This window comes from Tenrec ecaudatus, chromosome 3, assembly GCF_050624435.1.
Source record: "Tenrec ecaudatus isolate mTenEca1 chromosome 3, mTenEca1.hap1, whole genome shotgun sequence".
Lineage (NCBI taxonomy): Eukaryota > Metazoa > Chordata > Mammalia > Afrosoricida > Tenrecidae > Tenrec > Tenrec ecaudatus.
In genome coordinates, this window is record NC_134532.1 from 39,241,642 (window position 1) to 39,257,536 (window position 15,895).

General features: G+C 42.4%; 1 non-coding gene across 1 annotated transcript; it reads right to left on the reverse strand.

The window, feature by feature from the left end:
- Window positions 1–1,444: 1,444 nt before the first annotated feature.
- On the reverse strand, window positions 1,445–1,635 carry LOC142443899 (U2 spliceosomal RNA). Its single transcript, XR_012783625.1, has one exon. It is a non-coding gene; the product is annotated as a U2 spliceosomal RNA (small nuclear RNA).
- Between the last annotated feature and the right edge of the window lie 14,260 nt (window positions 1,636–15,895).

Consider the following 15,895-nt stretch of genomic DNA (forward strand, 5'->3'; position numbering starts at 1 on the left):
TGGCGTGAGATGTGAGGGTGAATGAGGGGCTCTGGGCAGGAAAAGGGGACCGGCATATTCCCAAGACCTAAGGCAAAGAGGCTTGTAACCAGCTCAGAAAGGATTTAACTGGAAATATGCCAGGGGGTCGTGGCGACCTGGAACGCAGGCAGACAGGATGCAGGAATAGTAATATCCGTAGGGATCGGGGCACAGCTGGGGATGCAGGGTCTGTAGGGGACTCAGAGCCTGGGTTGAGCATAGAAACAGAGACTCACTTACTCTTGGGGGACGCTCAGGCTGCACCTTCTCAGTCAGAGGAAGTGAGTTCTGCAGGAAATTGTGTCACCTGGGTAGGGGTGGGGTGTTTCCCAAGGGGCGGGGTCTGGAGGTAATGAGGGCCTCCTGGAGGGAGGGGCCTGGAAGTGAAGCTCAAAGCCTGGAGTGGCAACCATTCCCTTCTTAGTATCTTCTTAGTCTGGAAGTTCTGCTAAAAGCTCTTCACTCTGGGTGACCCGGCTTGCATTTGAAACACCTTGCATTTGAATCACAATAACACACAAGCCTGGAGAGAAAGGCAACCTGACAGAAAAGTGGTGGGTGGAGGGCTTGCTTCCCAACTTCTTAGACTTTTGTTAATTAGCAATTCAGGAAAAGTACATCATATTAAAACAAAAAAAATTGAATGGGCTAAGGCTTTCCTTTAAGAACAGTTCTAAGTAGACAGAGGTAATAAAGTGAGCACAAACCTGATAAAAATGGACCTTGTCTTAGTGACAATAGAACACATCACTGAGTGATTGAAATTAGCAATTCAGAGAGAAAGAACACCTCATTAAATTAGCTGAGGAGGTTTCTGATCTATTTCATTGTTTCACCTATAATCACATGGGTTGTCTTTTCTTTATCTGAATTCATCTAATGTCCCATTCAATACCTTATGGACATTGGTCTGTCCTTGATAGTCAATGATCCACAAGATTTTTACTTTCCCAATCTTTAGTGTGGCCAGGATTGTTTATCATTGCTATTGAAACAGCAAGTGAAAAAGCAGAATTTGGACTCACAATGAAAAGTAGTCAGTGATCATCAGGCAACCACGGAAAAAAAGGACTTAAAAGACTTTTGACAGAGGACAATTTCTATTGGACACTGAGATAGAATGAATTTCTCTGCCATGGGAATGTGTTCCTTATCAACTCTGGAAGAAAGCATATTGCAATTTAAAAACCAGCAACAACAGTTTCTTCCCTCTTTTCTCTTGTCCCAAGTCTTAGTCTGCTTCTTAACTTATGTCTATTTGTCTAAGCGTTTTACTATGCTGCTCTCAGTTTCCAGCATAATTGATAAAGTGACCTATGGGGAAGGTCGGTGGGGTGTGGGGGAGGTTCTTGGGTTCTTGAATCAAAATTTGGTCTATATGGAGCAACAAAAATTTTCTTTCTTTCTTTTCTTTTCTTTTTTTTTTTGGTGCACCATTCCTGGAAGCACTGCAATACCAGGTCGATGCGTGGAGGGGACGGAGCAAGCTACTATTCCAACTCCCTGCTCCAAAAATCCATTTAATATATTGTCCTCGGATAGAGAACATATCAGATATTAAACTGATAAGAACAGATACTACACTTGATCTTAGCCAAAAGGCCGAGAAGCGATCATAGAATGCAAAAACAGTATTGTAATATATTTTTTCAAATTTCAACATAAGTACAATTTACAAATATAACACATTAAAATTATGTATAGTATTATTTTTTTCTTGGACACATTTCTCATTTGATTGAAGTTTTTGAGTAGATTGCTGTCGTTGTTTAAAAGGTCATGAAATTTTTCCCAAGAATTTGTAAAATTATGTCACACATGAAATTGCTTTCAAAGTCTCAACACTTAATTGTGATTTTTCTGATGTACACACTTTATTTAACATAGAAAAAACACATTCTGTCGCAGCATTAGTTCCTGGTAAGGACAGCAGGTATTTCACAATTTATAGTGCATTATTGTATGGAACATGGTTTGTTTCAAAATGTTGAAATATTTCTAACCATTTGTTCTCTATTGTGAGTTTTGCTGATGCCCAAGGTTTAACCTTTTCCTTATCAATATATTTTTAATAATAATACCTCATTAAAAAGATCGTTTTCGGAAATAATACTAGATGGGAAATTTTGAGTAATATGATCGAATGATTTTTGCACATAATTCCATTTAAGTTCTTGTTTTAATGTAACCCAATGAAAATGTTCAATATCATTATAATGTACTGTCCACTCTTCTAAATAATCTATGCAGTTACTATAGAACTTTTCAGCGTGATTCATGATATCTGCACGATTTATTGCACCGTGCTCTTCTAGCTGGCTTATACTATTATGGATTATTAACAGAAGAAAAATATTCTCTAACTGCTCTTGCCACTGAAATTCTAAATTATTAGCTTCATTTGCTACTTCAATTACCAAAATTTTGTCACCTTTAATAAGTTTTATAGTATTTTGAAAAAGAGCTGCTTGATTGTGTGAAAACTCTAGCCAAATGTTTGAAGATTCCTTTTAAAAAAATTCTTCTAAAATTCTAGGACATTTATCCTGTGATAGAAAGTAAGATTTCAAAGGATCATATATTTTCAAAATTCTTTTGACAGCGGGCAAAACAGCTAACCAGCACGTTTTACTGTATCCAAGTATTTTCAGATATTCGACTTCTGCAGTTTCACAAAACCCTTTAAGCATTTTAATGTGCACATCGTATATATAGCAATAAGAATATATTTTATATATATATATATATATATTTACATATTTTTAGGGGCTCATACAACTCTTATCACAATCCATACATATACATACATCAATTGTATAAAGCTATAAAGCACATCTATACATTCTTTGCCCTAATCACTTTCAAAGCATTTGCTCTCCACTTAAGCCCTTTGCATCAAGTCCTCTTTTTTCCCCCTCCCTCCCTGATCCCCCCTCCCTCATGAGCCCTTGATAATTTATAGATTGTTATTTTGTCATATCTTGCCCTATCTGGAGTCTCCCTTCCCCCCCCTTCTCTGCTGTCCCTCTCCCAGGGAGGAGGTCACATGTGGATCCTTGTAATCAGTTCCCCCTTTCCAAGCCACTCATCCTCCACTCTCCCAGCATCGCCCCTCACACCCCTGGTCCTGAATGTATCTTCCACCCTGGATTCCCTGGGCCTCCAGCTCCCATATGCACCAGTGTACAACCTCTGCCCTATTCAGTCCTGCAAGGTAGAATTCGGATCATGGTAGTTGGGGGGAGGAAGCATGCAGGATCTGGGGGAAAGCTGTGTTCTTCATCGGTACTACATCACACCCTGACTCCTCTCCTAACCCTCTCTATGAGGGAATCTCCAGTGACTGACAAATGGGCCTTGGGTCTCCACTCTGCACATCCCCCTTCATTCACCATGGTGTGTGTGTGTGTATATTCTTTTTTTTTTTTTTGCATGTTGCCTTATACCTGGTCCCTTTGGCACCTTGTGATCGCACATATGGGCATTGTTGCTTTTGAGCTAGATGGCCGCTTGTTTATCTTTAAGCCTTTAAGACCCCAGACGCTATAAGGTGATTCCTCAGTCACTTTAAAAATGGGTCTCTTACAATCCTTGTCTTACAATCCTCACAGCTGTGCAAAGGGCCAGGAAAGACAATTAATATACATCTACCATATCAACACTGTGGGGGGAGGTCAGATGCTTACAGACATCCTCCCTGAAGAAAGTCAGTCACCAACCAGTAGGCCCAGCTCCTTGCTGTTAAAGACAATGGACACCTGCAGTCACCTATTTGGTTCCTGTAGGTGGAGTTCACACCCTACTGATAATGGTTCCTATGGAGATCCAGAGAACAGATCATCCTAAATCTAGGATCCGCCCATCTTGTCACATGTATACCCCAATCCCTCTCTTCCTGTCTCTTCCTGTTGGGTGTATGTCCCTAGACCACCCTTTCTCACTGCTGTATAACCTATAGGGCAAATTCTCCCTGTGACGTATGTCTTTACCTGTAATCAGTGGGCTTGCATGCCCCCAAAAGGTATATAGGCCTGGATTAGCAGTGATCTCTCTCTCTCTCTCTCTCTCTCTCTCTGTCTCTGTCTCTCTCTCTCTCTCTTTCTCTCTGCTCTTCTCTTCTCTTCTCTCCCATCCTCCCTCCCTTTCCCCTTGTCCTTCTGTCTTCCTTCCCTTCCCCTTCTCTCCATGTGGATCACCAAGAGGCACTGAGGTGAGCAATGCTACCATGAAATGTGTGTCTGACTCTATTATTTGACTCTCTCTTCTAGCTCTCATGTTCTTGATGACTTTAATATAATACTTATATATCTCAACCATGCAATTGTTCTTACTGAACCCATGATTACTTGTGGGGGGCTGGCACCCCCCAAGTAATACCATACAACACAATTTTAATTTTATACAAAATAAAAGGAATATTTTCTTCATCTCTTGGATACTCAAGTACAATTTAACTTCCATTTGGAGCTTACCCACGTGTGAGGACCACGAAAATAAACCACTACAGCACCTGCTTGGTTTTGGACTATTTTTATAAGGACACTACCTGCTGTGGTAAAGATGAAACATTATGGTTTATAAAATATAAAAAACAAAAGCCTAAGGAGCTTTACTCTGCTCCCTATGGTTCTATGAGTCAGAATTCACATGACAGCTCTGACTTTATTGTTCTTTTAAATGCATTCTCTTATGCCATATAAGTAAAACCTTAGAGTTTTTGTGTATTTGCAAACCAGAGGCAAATACAAGAGATAAATCACTGCAACCGTGGTGCTTGGTAGAGGGGAAGCAAACAAGAGGAAAACTTTTTAGATTGACAAAGGCTAAAACAACGGGCTCAAATATAAGAACAATCTGAGGCTGATCCAGGACAGGACAGTGTTTCTCCCTGTGGCACATGGGGTCACTATGATTTGGAACTCACTGAGTGACCCCTAACGACCACCTCCCTTGTATAAGTACTGAAATGTTAGAGTGCTTCTTCTTTAAATAAGCAGTAAAGTAATAATCATTCTAGAATCATTGTTGAAAATATATAATCATGATTTTAATATATATACCTGCAAGATGAAGCAATAATCAAGGACAAAATTGAACAAGGGTAGTAGATTGGTATGAGAAACTTTATTTATTTATTACTTTAATGCCTGAGAAACTACAAAAGAAAATTTTAAGACTACAGAGTATATAGGGTAAAATTATTTATAAAACACACCACAACAGGATATATTACACTGGTGTTTTAATACTAAAGCAACATATTTCATGATTACACAATTTTATTGGATTAGAAGAGTGATTAGATCATATATCAGAGCAGTGTATATCTACATTTGTGGAAATGGGATGGATTGAGTTTGAGAGCACCTGTCCTTGACTTTGAGTTCATATTTCAACTTGACTCAGTGGGATTATTACCAGGGACGCAAATATGATTCAGTATTATAAAAACTATTATGTAATCAACTACATAAACAGACTAAGGATAAGAACCATACGATCATATTAATAGGTGCAGAAAAGGCATTTGACAATATCTAACACCCATTCCTGATAAAAACACTCAATGACACAGAAGTAGCTAGGAGAGACCTCAACATATGAAATGTATTAAAGGAAACACAGTCCGTGAAGGACAATTTGTTGACTGGAACTTGCTGAAAATAAGACACTTATTCACACAGAAAGTTTCATCGAAAGAGTCATACAGAACCCACAGATTATGGGGAAATAGATCTTTAGCAGTGAGGAGAGGGAGAGAGCTGGGGAGGAGAAGGAGAGGAAGAGGAGATGACAACTGGACAACTGTGGCATTTTCAGGAATTCCCATCTTGATGCTCACTGGGCATGCATCAAGGGACAGGAGTCTCGGGTGCGTGTTGTAGCACAGGGAGCAGGACCTGAAATCCGTGTCTGAGGATGAAGCAGGTTGTGAAGGGTGTCCCCGTTGTGCCTCTTGATTCTACAGGGCTTAGGCCTGTTCTTTGAGTTGGGTGGTTGAGAGGCGTTCAGGTGGACGCCAGAATTGAGGTGGTCAAGTGCAGCAGATGGCATCAGATCCTATCAAGTGAAGTGGGTGTCTCTGTGGCCCTAGGTGCTGGAGTGTCTCTCAGGGGTAATTTCCACTTGGAAAGTATGCCTTCCACCCACCACTTTTCTTACAGTTTGTCTTTCTGTCTGGGCTTGTGTGTTGCTGTGATTCAAAAGCAAACGCGTTTCAAATACAAGCGGGAGCACCCAAATGGCACAGGTTTCTGCAGGATTTCCAGACTAAGAAGAAACTAAGAATGGATCCTTAGCCCTGAGCCTCACCTCCAGGCCCCTCCCTCCAGGCCCCTCCCTCCAGGCCCCTCCCTCCAGGCCCCTCCCTCCAGGCCCCTCCCTCCAGGCCCCTCCCTCCAGGCCCCTCCCTCCAGGCCCCTCCCTCCAGGCCCCTCCCTCCAGGCCGCCCTCATTATCTCTAGGCCCCGCCCCTTCACACAGACACCACCCCACCCCCTCCCCAGGTGATAAGAGTTTCCTGCTACTCCATTTCCTCTGAGTGAGAAGGATCCTGTGAGCATCCATGAGTTTCTAAGGGTAAGTGAGTTTCTGTGTTTCTGGGCTGATCCCAGGCACGGAATCCCCGCAGGCCTGGCGTCCCCAACTGTGTCTGGGTTCCAGGGGAAATTACAGTTCCCGCACCCTGTCCGCCAGTGTTCCAGCTCACTGCGACCCCTGGGACAATTCCTGTTAAATCCTTTCTGAGCTGGCTACAGGCCTCAGCCTTTGGGGCTGGGAATACTCGGGCGTCTTTTTTTGCTCAGAGCTCCTCCTGCACCCTCAGCTCTACCCCAGAAAGACGTGATTGGGAATGGGTTCTTGCCTGGGGTCGCTCCCTTCCATGTCAGGTCGTGGGCATGAGAGCATGGGGACCCCAGAGTGGCCTTTACTGAAAGGAGAGGCAGCCTTGCAGTCATCAGGCCACCCCACTGATGACCGAGGTCTGTATTAGAGCTTAACTTCTCAGCACCTTGCTTTGCAAAAGGGCACCAGAGCAGTGACAGCCCCAAATCCCCGCATAGATTAAGTCCTCATGTGGATTGCAGAGCCCCACATAGAATAAGCCTCCACTGAATGCTTTCTGCCCAGGAAACAAGGTAGTAGGTAGTCTGGCCCTCAGGCAGAGGGCTTTGGGATGTGGCTGACCTTCACCTCCCCACTCAGACCAGGGAGGGGCAGTCTCTCTTGGAGGTTTGCCTGTGTGTGTCCTTGATGGCGGTCACCAAACTGGAGACAGTACAGGGGGTCTCCTAGACAGGGAGCCATGTGCTATCCCCCTTGCCTGGACTGCATTGGTCAGGAGGCACTGGACCCATCTTCTAAACCCGCTATCTAAGGATGGAATGTCTATCAGTGTGATGGACTGATTGGCCACCAATCATGCTTTTGTGACAATTTCCTTTGCCCTCCCCCTCCCCTTCTTCATCTCACATCTGAATTGGAAACCAGGGAAGCCATTTCCACTTCCTGTTGGTGGTGAATTCCCTCATCCAGAGGATGTGTGTGTGTCTTTGCGTTGTCTTTGTCTCATAGATTTAATAAATGTTCTCTTTGAGCTCTATTTGAAGAGGATCTCCTCTTTACCCTGATCTTGACTGCATGTCCCTCAACCATTTCTGCCCATCGGAGGCTAGCTTGTGCTCTGCTTTAGACTGTAAAATGGAATTCCAATCTCAAATATCATTTAGGGTGAACATTTATTAAGTCTTACAAGAGACAAAGCCTCTTCCCCCAGCATTCTGGGAAGCAGGTCTGCAGAAAACCAACATGATTTATTCACAGAGACATCCTGACTCAAGGCCTTGCAGCTGTAGCGCTAAAAGCCTTCCCCTTATCAACACATACTCCTTGACCTAGCTCCTTGGATTGTGGAATCTGCCTGCAATTTCTTTCCCTGCCTAAATAAAGCCTTTCTTAACTTCACATTCCTGGCTGAATTCAATCTCTGCTCTGCAACTCAGTTTTCACCTCTCAGGGTGCTCTATCTCTAATAGAGCTCCTGAGATTTGTGTGCTGCTGCTGTAGCTTTCTTTCCACTTGGAGTGTGAAGAGTCCCACGTGGGGATGTTTCCCCTAATAAGCCTCACCTCAGAGATTGGTTGTGTTAATGGCTCATCTCTCTAACACTGCGCTCTTCCACCCCTGCCAACACCCCGTTATCATCCCTCTTCGCTCTTAGAGTATTGCTGGCCCAGATTTAATATCCACTAATTTTCTTAATAGAGAATTTTGGTTTCCCTTGTTATCCTTTTGATTTGCAGAATCTAGCAATTATTTTATTTATTTTCAGGTCCTTCTCTGTATTAATCTGGAGAAATAATAGATTTTCTTCACCTGTAGTGTTTCAGTGTTGAAAATCCACCGGGCAGTTCTACACTACCCTGTAGTGTCACTATGAGTGAGAATTGGTATATTTCAGTGGCACATGCCCTCAAGATCAGCACTTTTTAAAAAATTTGACTTATTTTCACAGTTACATAGAATTTAAATTGGTCATTTATCCTAGTGGATACAGAAAATGTTTTGAAATATCCTGGTGTTTATTAATTAACCAGTTGAATTTAGCTTTGTATTTTCTTGCTTATGCTTAATTGAGTTGGTCCCCATCCCCCACCCCACCCCTCTCCCCACATGACTGATTTTGAAATCATTAATGGTGGACATACATCCACATCCTAAGGGCTGCATACTTAAGTCTCATTTGCTAACCTGCTGACACTCGTCTCTCTACTTTTCCATTACTTAAGCTTGCTATTTCTACATTGGTCCCCAGACCCACTAGATTCAAAATTTTAGTGGGCTGTTGCCTACGCCCATATTGGATACCTGCAGGAAGTTTCCTAGCTGCTCCATCCCGCCTCGTCAGCCTGTGTAGTTGTGATTGGAGGCGGAAAGTGTTCCCACCTGCCCAGGGTTTGTTGCTTTATAAACCAGAGTTCGAGTAGTGTGCTTGGGGCCCAGATGTATGGAACCCTAGCTGTTTCCTGGCGGCTAGCTCCAGTAAAGCTTTTGATTTCATCCTTTTCTGTGTGGCCCTGATTAGTCTTCAGACCTGGATATAACAGTTTCTTGGAACCAAATTCTAAGTATATAAATTATTTTTATCCTTTTGATTTATTTTTTTCATAAGTTAGCTGTCTTTTCAATTTGTTTGCATTTCTGTACAAGAAATGTGTCCTACTAGTAGCTCTTCATTTTAAAAATTGTGTCATAATTATTTCTAATACAAGGCAACATCCAAATATATAACTCTTATATATAGTAAGATAGGATCTTATTTGAAATAAGATACCATTTTCTATGTGTCCGTGCATGGTAATGCTTAAATGTTCTAGTCTTTTATCCACATGTTCTTGATAAGAGGCTTGTTTTGTCCACTGCACTACGGTGGATTCTGTGAGTGATGCCATAGTACCTTAAACTCCTCCTTGGGGTTTCTAGGCTATAATCGTGTGTTACCAGATGGCCACCTCATAGAACACAACTGCTTTCATTTCATGGACCTCCCAGTCCTTTAACCACTGGAGCAGTGGGGCTTCTTCACGGACTAACTTAGATAGGCCACACTGACATGCTGTTCATTATAGACATGGTGATTCTTAATGGGAATTGTGTTTGTTTCTGATTTAGTCATATTTTCAACACAATATCCATGTGCATACATAGACAGTAGATGCGCTCATCATGTTCCATTTCCCCTTTGGTTAGGTGCCATGGATTTAGTTCCATATCATGGCTATGTCATGTGTTATAGAGCAGAACAGTTCCATATTGTTTCTCGAACATCATGATAGTGGAGGCAGATCTGTTCTTCCACCGTAATGCAGGCTGAGTTTACCTCATCAATCCTCAGTGGAACAGTCCAATCTGCTGGTGCCACCTAGAAACATTCATTGTCCCTAACCCCCCAAAACTAACTCACTGCCACTAAGTCAATTCTGACTCATAGTGTTCCTCTATAGGTGTCTGAGATCTATAAAGGAGCAATCAGCCTCATATTTTTCTTTTAGATCTGCTGGTGGGGTTGAACTGCCAGCCTTGAGGGTAGCAAATGAAGCCAGAATTCATTTTCCCCCTGGGAATGAGTCAAATCAAGCAGATGCCATCAAATCCACACCAACTCCTGGAGACTCCTGGTGTGTCAGAGCACAGGGATGTTGCAGAGGTGTTTCAGTGACTGGTTTCTCAAAGTGCCTCACTCAGACTTTCTTCCCTGGAGACTCTGATGAGACACCAACTTCCAATCTCTCCATGAACACCTATCCATGTTAACCATCTGTAATGCTCAGGGACATCAAAAAGGAAGCAAGGCACACATGCGTGCATGTACACACACTTAGGAAAGCCAGAACCTCTGTAAGTTGGAAATCTTTTAGAGAAGAAAAACTCTAAAGTAAAAAATGAGTTTGAGTTTCTAATTATAACATGAGAAACCACAGAGTTGAATTTGTAAAATTTGCAGGACCCAGAAAAATAAAGTCATTCTGTTAATTTTCAACTATCAAGTTTGTATGTGAATTCTACAAATATACTGTAACCTAACTGGTCTCTTTACCATAGCTAGAGATTAAAATTAATATCAACTTTAATAGATCTTCAAGAGAGGTGTTATATGTAAATAGCTTAATATTCTTCCTGAATTTTCATGGAAGATGAACAGGTATCCTAAAGATTTTTAAGATGTACAATATTTGAGAAATTATTACAAATGTATTACATTATTCTGTTTAGCATAATCTATTAGGAACAGATATGCAGTAGCTTCAAAAATTTCATGGATAAATTCCATAATCTTTATTCCATTTTTCATGACCTTTTTGAAAGCCCCTTGTGCTTTCATGAATATGGCATGAATGATTGGCTACCAATGAGCTCCTTGTATCTCAATTAGGTAATAGTTTGGTAAATATCAATCATTTTGCCTACTATATGATTCTATATGGTGACCATATGTGGTTTCAGAGTAAAATTATATTCCGTAAGATTTTCATTGGCTAACTTCAGAAGTTGGCTGATTTCTTCTAAGGCTGCCTTCAGTCTCTAATCTTTTGTTTGGTAGCTGAGCACTCAGTTGCTCTCACTACTGAGGGACTGCATTTAAGGACCTGCATTCTTGAAGTGTGAGTGCTTGCAGGCAGAGCCCTGTGTGGCCTGATGTCTCAGGAATTAGCTTCCCTTACAAATTGGTGGGCCTTTGTGGGGCTGCTTTTCTTTTTCTGTAGGTCTTTCATGTGTTCCTATAATGATACTTTATTGCATATGGGGTATATGAAGAAAGGAACGCTTTTATCACAGTGGGTTAAAAATTGGGCTGCTGACTGCAAGGGCAGCTATGCACACTCACCAGAAATGTGCAGAGAAGATGAGTCTGCCTGCTCCAGAAAAGATGTGCAGGCGTGGGAGTCCTACAGGGAGTTCTGCGCTGTGTGATAGCTCTGCTGTGAGTTGGACCAGATGTGGTGGCAGGGAGTTATGTGTGGACAACGCCAGCCCTTGTTCTTGACCCCTTATTAGCTATTTGAGGCTAAATGCAATTAGATTCATGTTTTTGTGGACTCTTGTGAAGTGCAAAAAAAATTTGTGATAGTTTTGGGAACTGATTATTTGTGGAGGAGAGTTGTTTTGGAACATGCTACTTATTTAATTGATTTTAGTCTTGTTTGCATTTCTTCATTGAAGTATCAGTGATACACCTTTCTGACATCTTTATCCTTATTAAAATTTATTTGGTCAACCTGGGGTTTGCCTATCCTTAAAACATAACAAGTACACCCCCACCTGATGCCCTGTGGTCTGGTATTTTGTCCTCCTGGAGCAAAGTCTTTTGGGCTATCCCATAGTTAAGTCCATCACGTCCTTCAAATCACTGTTAGCAATGAATTCAATTGATTAGACTAGTAAGGGCAGATGATTAAAACCACCACTGAACAAAAGGGCCCCATAGGCAGGTACAGAGAATGATTTCACAGTGGAAATCAGCTGAGCGAGTACCTATGTTCACCTCCCTTCTGTTTTGAGGACACATGTTTGCTCTGGGTCCTAACTAGACTAATTAATTCGAGGCATTGAAGAGAATGCCTTTCTTGATGTAAGTTGCCATCTAGTTTTCTCACTGTTGCTTTATAACAACAGTGTGCACCCATGGTGAGGTAGTGGGCTATGTGTTGAGTTGGTGAGGTAGTGGGCTGTGTGTTGAGTTGGTGAGGTAGTGGGCTATGTGTTGAGTTGGTGATGTAGTGGGCTATGTGCTGAGTTGGTGATGTAGTGTGCTATGTGTTGAGTTGATGAGGTAGTGGACTATGTTGAGTTGGTGTTGTAGGGGGCTATGTATTGAACATGTACCCACATGTTCAGCCATTCAAAGCCACTAACTGGTCCACAGTAGAAAGATGAGACTTTCTACTCCCTTAAAGAGTTGTGGTTTCAGAAAAATACAGGGCCTGTTCTAGTTTGCTCTTTAGGGATGTTTTGAGTTTTTTTAATGTGCAACAGAAAGAAAAACATGCCCTGTGACATACTCTGACTTCAACATGGTCTGCTTTTTTTCTCTGAGACTGGAATGGTGACTTGGGGCTCTTCACGTATTGGTCATAAGTCCTACTTTGAATTTCTTTTAAATAGTGCACTATTGTTTCTTTTGTTTTACTTTCTTGCTAGTGCTTCTTCATGCTCCATTTATTTTTCTTGTGCAGAATCTTCCATGAATGCTTATTGCTAATGAGCTTTTCATTTGGTGGGTGACCATGGAGCTTCCCTCTCCTGCCCATGAAGACCTGGGTGCTCTTTGACTCCTTTGCTTGTATGTTTGAGGAACGGAAATCTAACTGAGCATTTGAAAACTCATCACAGAACCTTTCCATGTTGTTAGAATTTGCTTATCATACCAGGGTTTTCTGGCTAGTGTTTCCTAAAGTGATCATTTTATTTCTCCTACACTATCTCACGAAATGTAAATATGCATGTGTTAATGCTTAGGCTCCACCTTTGTTGCATTTCTCATACAAGTTGTTACTATTTGACCTTGTCCTTCTGTTCTTAGTAGTTGCTGTGGAGTCATTTTTAACTCATAGCCACCTCCTGTGTCCAGGGTGAACTCTGTTGGTTTTGGAATGGTGTGCCCTGTCTGAGCAGATTGGTCTTGTTTTCTTTTGATTTCCTCCATGCTTTGCCTGGGTGTTATATTATTTCAATCAGTCTAATAAATGCAAGAGCCAGCTGTACGGGCCTGAGGTAAGCAGTATTGTCTGAGAGTTCCCGCTTTTCCAGGAAATTGAGTTCCAGTTACCTGAATTGAATAGATTGTTTTCTTTGTCTCCTCTTTGTGCTATTCAGAAGATGTCTAGATCATCTCTGTAACTGATGACTTACAGAATATAAACTATTGGCATGTGAACAGAAATGTAGTTGCCAGGCACTTAGTTGTAGGTAGACACATGGACCTGCATGCTGACTTGATTCAACAACTTACCATTTGAGCAATACAGAACATGGACTTAATGGCTCGTGACTTTCCTCAGCTGTATCCCATTGGAAGCCACAAGAGACAAGAGGACTAAATGAGCCAATGTGTCGAAATCTCTTTGGAAATTGCTTCAGAATCGTGGTTGCTGAATAAATGCAGTGTTTATAATGAACGTGTTGTGTGAAAGAGACCCTAGTGGTTCACTGGTTTAATCGATTCCTTGCTGGTCAGACCCTCTGAGACTCCAGCATACCACACCCATCAAGGGAGGGAAGTGAGACTATTTGTGCTCATAACGATTTACAGTGTTGGAAAAACTAATGAACAGTTTCATTCCCTGTTAGAAGGTCAAAATGAGGTAGAATTTAACTGACAGCACTGCACTTTGTTTTTGTTCATCATAAAGGAATGAAATTTTGGCTTTAAAACATGTCACCTGATGCATTGCTATAGATGAGATTTTGAAAGGCTTATTAGATCGACATTATGTTACACTGTTGTAGCAGAATTGTAGATTGACCATGCAGTTCATGTGACTTTATATTATAGCTAGTTGGCGATGCTGTGAAATATTAGCATCCAAGTGCAGCCTCTACCATGTTGTTGTTAGGTGTCGTTGTGTCCATTCCAATCCCCTAAAACCCTCTATATAACAGCATGACACACTGCCCTGTCCTGCACCACCCTCACAAATGTTCCAATGTTTGAGCTCCTGTGTCGATCCATTTTGTTGGAAGGCCTTTCTCTTTTTTACTTCTCTCTTCCTTACCAAGCACAATGTCTGGAGGGGAACAGAGGATTTCTCCCAAGTTGTCTCCCCCAAATAAATGCCAAACTTAGTTGCTTGTTACATCTGTCAAATGACTACACTTGGGGGTCAACAGAAATAGGTCAGGGGATATTCTCCCTAAGGGTTATCAGCCATTCAGAACAAGCAGACACCACTGTTTATCCCACAACAAGCAGAGCCAAGTCTCTTCTGATAAGGAGAGTAGTAAATTGTTTCTCTCTGAAGGAGAACCCAGGGAGGTCAAGCCACTGAAGGGAGATCAAGGTTAGGCTACCATATTGAGTCTAGGGAGCTGCCTTTCTTGTCACATGTATACCCTTAGTCCCTCCCCTTGCCATCAAGTATTCACCCCCAGCTTCTCTGATAATCTGATCAGAGTTTTGTTCGCGTTTGATGTGGTTCTCTGATTCCTCCAGTCGCTTCTCCTCATCCGTGAGTTTGCTACTCGTTTTTGTTATCTCCTCCATAAGCTCCTGTATTTCTCTTTGATTTATGGCTTTTATCTCTTTTGTCATTTCACCCTTTTTCTGTATTGTTTCAGTCATATCCTCTATGACTCCAAGTAGCATTCTGAAAATTTCTTTCCGTGGCAGCTCAATGCCTGTTTCCTCTATGCGTGTCATTATGTTTAGGACATCTTCTGGCATTGCCTTTAGTTTCTCCCGTTTTTACATTGAGGTCGTTGGGGCTAATGGCTGTTTGCATTGTGCTGTTTTAGATGAGCCAGGTGCCATTTTTCAGGGAGTCGAAGGCCACTGGCTCTCTCTGGGAGACTTGTGGGAGTATTTCTTTGAACTGCTTATAGCTTATTTCACTATGGAATTAAACGACCACTTTATCCTCCTGTGGCTTCCCTCTCTGGGGAGTGACCCAGAAGGGTTCCCTGCTTTTGGGTTTCTGCCTCAGCGTTAAGGAGTGTTGGCTGTGCTGTCTTATGTCCCCTGGCACACAGGCAGTAATTCCCCAGTAAGGAGTTGAGCAGAGTATCCCCTGGTGGAGGTCACCTACCTGGGTGTGTTGCAGCATAGGCTAAGGGGAGTGGTCTGGAGGCTAGCAGTAGTGTGTGAGAGACCAAGAAAGAGACAAAGAGGAGAAAAATAGTTAAAAGGCAAGCCCTCTGGGCCTGTGTGGGGTGGAGGAAGGGGGATATAGGGAAGAGATGGAAACAAAACAACAATGTATCTGAGTTGCAATCCCCTCCAATGGAGCTGCACATGCTTTGTCCCTGCTCCTAAGAGGCAGCTGGCAAGCCATGGCTGTGTTTAGAAAAGGTCCCTGCACAGCCCTACAGCCCTCCAAGTCCGAGGGTGGGGGACAGAGAGGAGCCGCAAGGGTCCAGTCCTTGCCGCAATCCACCCTACATTATCCAAATGGTCCTGGGCTCCAGCAGAAAAAGTGGTAGGGCCTAGGTCAAGCCCCAGCTGGCCTCCACTGAGTTAAGCCAAAATCCCCCAGCCCCTCAAAACCCTGTGAGTCTGTGCCTACTTTTCTTTATGGTGTACCACCTGAGCTCCAGCATTGTTCAATTTCCCTCTAAGCAACTCTCTTGGGCTGAATTCTACATAGTACCTCTGGTCAAT